A 6471-nucleotide genomic window follows, 5' to 3' on the forward strand; every position below is an offset into this window, starting at 1 on the left:
TCCTTTTAGTCTTTCTTTTTTTTTGTCGGTTTGGACATTGCTATTACTTTTTTTTTTTTTAATAACACTGATGGTCGGCAAGCTGTCAGGTTCAAACGCTGATGACATCTATTAAACAAGACTAGAAGCAAAGAATTAAACAGAGACAGAATTCAATTTGGCTCATTGAGGAAAAACATCTGTACCCTTGTATAGTGTCATTACCCTCTGCCAAAAGATTGCACGGCTCCTTCTTTTATTTAGATCTTCCCTGACCACATGGCAACAGCTGCTTCCAAAGGGACGGGGGGTCGTAAACAGCAATCGCCTTTGATTACAAAACCGTTCGAAAGAAAAGGTCGGTTCAAAAAAGAGGTCGTAAAAGAGTTCAAAAAGAGGTTCGTAAAAGAGTTCGAAAAAGAGGTCATAAAAGAGTTAAAAAAAGAGGTTCATAAAAGAGTTCAAAAAAGAGGTCGTAAATAATAATAAGTAAGTAATAATTGGCTAAGAGCCATGTATTTCTTTTTAAAAAGGCTAGAAAATATACTGCCGTGTGCAGTAATATATATATATATATATATATATATATATATATATATATATATATATATATATATATATATATATATATATATATATATATATATATATATTTATATATACATATATATATATATATTTATTTATATATATATATATATATATATATATATATATATATATATATATATATATATATATATATATATATATATATATATATACATATATATATATATATACATACTGTATATATATATATATATGTATATTTATATATATATATGTGTGTATATATGTATGTATATACATATATATGTATGTGTAATGCATCTGAAAAGTATCTACAGTGTATTGGGAATTTTCTAATAAAGTAGTCAAACACACTTGACTTTCTTAGATTTATTTGAAAAGCTGGAGCGTCTCAAAAGGCACAGGTGACAGTCGTAGGAGTCTGTCCTTGGGGGATTAAAATCTCCACAGTGTTTCGCACGCTAGTGCAGGGGGCGTGGCCAGGGCGGCGTCATAGTATAATTTGCATAATTGGCTAAGAGCCATGTGTTTCATTTTAAAACGGCCAGAAAACATACTGCTGTGTGCAATAATATATATATATATATATATATATATATATATATATATATATATATATATATATATATATATATATATATATATATATATATATATATATATATATATATATGTATATGTATATTTATATATTTGTGTGTATATATGTATATATAATGCATCTGAAAAGTATTTACAGTCTATTGGGAATTTTCTAATAAAGTAGTCAAACACACTTGTCTTAGAGTTATTTGAAAAGCTTGAGCATCTCAAAAGGCACAGGTGACCGTCGTAGGAGTCTGTCCTTGGGGGATTAAAATCTCTGCAGGGGGCGTGGCCAGGGCGGCGTCATAGTATAATTTGCCTTATTGGCTAAGAGCCATGTATTTGTTTTTAAAAAGGCTAGAAAACATACTGGCGTGTGCAGTAATACATATGTATATTTATATATTGGTGTGTGTATACAGTCCAGGAGGAAGAGAGTAAGCTCAGTTCAGAGGGGGGAGAGAATTCAAAGAGAGTACAAATACAGTGCAACTGGAAAATATTCACAGCGCTTCACTTTTTTCCACATTGTGTCATGTTACAGACTCTTTCCAGAGAGGAATAAGTTCATTTTCCCCTCAAAATTCTACAGACAAAATCCAGTCATGACAATGTGAAAAGTTTTTTTTTGGGGGGGGGGGGGGGGGCGGAAATGTTTGCAAATTTAAACGTCCTGGATGAAAACCAACGCTTCCCACCCAACCCTGTTGGAGCTTGAGAGAAAGTGCCCAAAGATATGTGTGCCAAAATTGTGGCATGGTGTTCAAAAAGACTTGAGGGTGGAATTGCTGCCAAAGGTGCATCAACTAATTATTGAGCAAAGACCGCAAATACTTATGAATATGTGATTTTTTTTATTTTTAATACATTTGCCAAATTAAAAAACAAAAAAATTATGACACTGTCATTATGGGGTATTGTGTGTAGCATTTTGAGGACATTAATGAATGTATTCCTTTTTGGAATAAAACAGTAACATAACATAATGTGGAAAAAGTGCTGTGAATATTTTCCAGTTGGACTGTATGTATATATATATATATATATATATATATATATATATATATATATATATATATATATATATATATATATATATATATATATATATATATATATATATATATATATATATATATATATATATATATATATATATATATATATATATATTTATGTGTATAAATATATGAAGTGTAATAAATTTATATAGCGATTTTTCCCTAGAGGCTCAAAGCGCTTTACATAGTGAAACCCATGATCTCCATCTTTAAGCTACGTTTAAAGCAGTGTGGGTGGCACTGGTAGCAGGTGGGTAAAGTGTCTTGCCCAAGGACACAACGGCAGTGACTAGGATGGCAGAAGCAGGAATCGAACCTGGAACCCTCATTTTGAGAAATGCTTTAGCTAAAAGCACACACACAGTAAAATTAGACTTATTAGCGCTGGCTTTTAACGCAAGCTGAGCTAGACATGTGGTGTTGGGGTGGAAGGGAGAGGTACTACCTTTAAGGATGATACGGTCGCAGCTGGATTACTGGTGCCGGTTGCACCAGTGCTGGTTGAATCCTTACTGGACCTCACCAACACCCAGCTCTTGTCTATGGCTCCAAGTAGCAGAATTTCTGCGGCCACACCACGGTAAACTGCTTCGACCGGCAGGCTAAACTAGACAAGGGTCGTTGGCCCCCCGGTAAGAGCTTGGAGAGGAGATAGGCACCACCAAGCTTATTTGCCTAATGAAATGTCATGATGGAAAAACAGTCAAGTATCTACATGCTGGATCGGTCGAGGCCCGGAAAAACAACGACCGCGCTACCCACTGTCTTGCCCCGGGGTGGGGGTGACAAGTTTACTACTAGGACAAGATCAACATCAACATCAACATCAACACCCAGCCTCTCAAAAAATGACACCATTATTGGAACATGGAACGTCCGCACACTGTATGCCTGTGGGAAAGTGAAGGAACTGACCCATGAACTAGACAGATACAGATGGGACATCCTTGGTTTGGCTGAGGTCAGGTGGACTAGCTGTGGTGAGACTACCACAGAAGAAGGCCACAAGCTATGGTATAGCGGAGAGGACTGTAGACATCAACATGGAGTTGGTTTTATTGTCAACAAAAGCAAAATAAACTCAGTCATCAACTGCACGCCTATATCCAGCAGGCTCATCAGCATCCGAATCGCTGCGCAGCCCATGAATTTAACCATCATTCAAGTGTATGCCCCAACGATAGATTATGATGATGAAGCAGTTGAAACCTTCTATGAGGAGCTAGAGAAAACCATAAAGAAAACTCCCAAGAAGGACTTTCTAGTCATCCAAAGAGACTGGAATGCCAAAATAGGTACCGATGCATACGACCACTGGGGAGGAACAGCGGGGCGGTTTGGGCTAGGTGAAACGAACGACGGAGGACTGCGACTTCTGGACTTTGCTAAAAGCCATAAGCTCACTGTAGCCAATACGCTGTTTCCACATAAAACCTCTCGGAGAACAACGTGGCATGCACCGAACGGAAAGATACATAACCAAATCGACTACATACTCACGCCACAAAGGTTCAAGTCAAGCATCAACAAAGCCTGAACCAGAACATTTCCTGGTGCGGACATTGGTAGTGACCACGATATGGTACTAATGACGCTTAGACTTAAACTGAAGACTCCAAAAAAACCCACTAACCCGCACATCAGATTTAGTCTAGACAAACTTAAAGACCCACAAGTTGCAGGAATATTTGAGGCAAACATAGGAGGGAATTTTGCAACACTTAACTTAGTACAAGACATAGACTCACTGACAGATAACATGGAGAAAGCAATCATAGAATCAGCAACTGAAGTACTAGGGAAGGACAGGAAGAAAAACAAACCATGGATCACTGATGACATCCTAGACCAATGTGACCTCAGAAGGGCCCTCAAAAAGACAAAGAAGGATGACCCAGAGGCAGCTAAGCAGCATACCTCTGTGAACAGAAACATCAGGAAGATGATGAGGGAAGCAAAAGAAAAGTGGATCACAGAACAATGTGAAAGCATAGATGCAGGGATACGGCAGGGCAACAGTAAAGCAGCCTACGCAACGCTGAAGAAACTGACAAGGACACAACAACCTATAGCCACAGTAATAGAAGACAAGCATGGATCTCTATTAACAGAGAAAGCAGAAATAACCCAACGGTGGACAGAGTATTGCCAGGAACTATACAACTATACAATATTACCAGACCCCACCATACTAACCAATGCCATGAAGCCCAGTGGCGAATGCGAGGATGCACCAATACTGCAAGCTGAAGTAGAGGAGGCAGTAAAGAGCCTAAAAATCGGCAAATCACCAGGCATCGATAACGTCCCAGCAGAGCTTTGGAAGCATGGGGGGCGAAGCATTATAATAGCACTGACACACATCTGCCAAAAGATTTGGGAAACCAAGCAGTGGCCCCAAAAATGGACCCAATCTCTGATTATCCCTCTCCCTAAGAAAGGGAATTCAAGGCAGTGCCAAAATTACAGAACCATCAGCCTCATCTGTCACGCTAGCAAAGTAATGCTGCGGATAATCCTGAACAGACTGAGGAACAAGGCAGAGGAATTCCTTTCCGAGGAACAGGCTGGATTCAGACCAAAGCGGAGCACCACCGAACAGATCTTCAACGTCAGACTACTGATTGAGAAGCACCTTCAGCACCAGCACAACTTATACCACAACTTCATTGAAAAGCCTTTGACCGTGTCTGGCATGAAGGACTATGGCAGGTTCTCAGAAATTACAACTTCGACAATAATCTCATTCAGGTCATCCAAGCACTTTATACAGACTCAAGCAGTGCAGTTCTCATCAGCAACAGCATAGGAGAACCTTTTAAAACATCTACTGGTGTCCGCCAAGGCTGTCTCCTCTCCCCTGTCCTATTTAATGTCTTCCTGGAGAACATCATGGAAAAAGCACTCCAAGAATTCCACACCTCCGTTACCATCGGAGGAAGACCCGTCTCCAACCTTCGCTTCGCGGATGACATTGACCTTATGGGAAAAAGTGAGGCGGAACTCCAGGAACTGACCACCAGACTGGAGGAGGCTGCGAGAGCTTATGGAATGGAGATAAGTGCAGAGAAGAGCAAGATCCTGGTCAACAGTCACAATCACTTACCACCACCGAACATCACATTGAATGGACAAACCCTGGAGGAAGTAAAGGATTTTAAGTACCTTGGGTCCTTTGTGAGTGAAGATGGCAGCTCCACAAAAGAGATCAGAGCAAGAATCGGCATAGCAACATCAGCCATGACAAGACTGACCAGTATCTGGAAAAGCAATACCATCAGCTTCCAGGTGAAGGTCAGACTCTACAAGTCACTTGTTCTTTCCACCCTACTCTATGGTTGTGAGAGCTGGACGCTCACAGAGGACACTGAGCGCAGGATACAGTCCTTTGAAAGCAAGTCTTACAGAAGAATGCAACATATATCATACAGTGAACACCGGACAAATGATTATGTTCGACATTTAGTTACCACCCATGCTGGCGAACAGGAACCTCTACTCTCAACAGTTAAACGTCGCAAGCTGACCTGGTTTGGTCATGTCACAAGGCACACCTCCCTGTCAAAGACCATCCTGCAGGGAACAGTAGAGGGGAAGCGGAGACGAGGCAGGCAGAGAAAGGCCTGGATGGACAACATCAAAGAATGGACTGGCTGCAGCTTCCAAACCTTGCTACGAACAGCAGAAGATCGTGAGCGCTGGAGATCCCTGACTGCCCAAGCATCCACCATGACACCCCTACGGCCTCCTAGGCCATGGGATGAGTGAGTGAGTGAGTGAGTGAGCTAGACATATTCATGGAAATGTTTATGATTTTATCAACATTTTTTTTTACTATTTCTATGGATATTCCTTATTTTATTTTGTAGTGCTTATTTGGTTGTGTATAGTTCTTATTTATTTTTTACCATTTTGAATATTTTTAGTTAAATTATTATACGTTCAGTATATATATATATATATATATATATATATATATATATATATAACAAAGTGCAAAGCCATAGGCTCACACACGTTCAGTAAATAATTTAAATTTGGAACACAGCATCGTCGTTTTCACAGCTTTTTGGTTGTTAGAGGTAGAGAGTGTTTTAACGTAGAGTTATAATTCTTTTTTAAAGGCACACTTTTTTAAATGTAAGTTTCTCAATACCCGACCTGTTTTTTGTGCCTTTAAAAAATAATTATAACTCTATGTGAAAACACTCTCTACCTCTAACAAGCAAAAGGTGTGAAAACGATGATGCGGTATTCCAAATTTTAATTATTT

This window comes from Entelurus aequoreus, linkage group LG05, assembly GCF_033978785.1.
Source record: "Entelurus aequoreus isolate RoL-2023_Sb linkage group LG05, RoL_Eaeq_v1.1, whole genome shotgun sequence".
Classification (NCBI taxonomy): Eukaryota; Metazoa; Chordata; class Actinopteri; order Syngnathiformes; family Syngnathidae; genus Entelurus; species Entelurus aequoreus.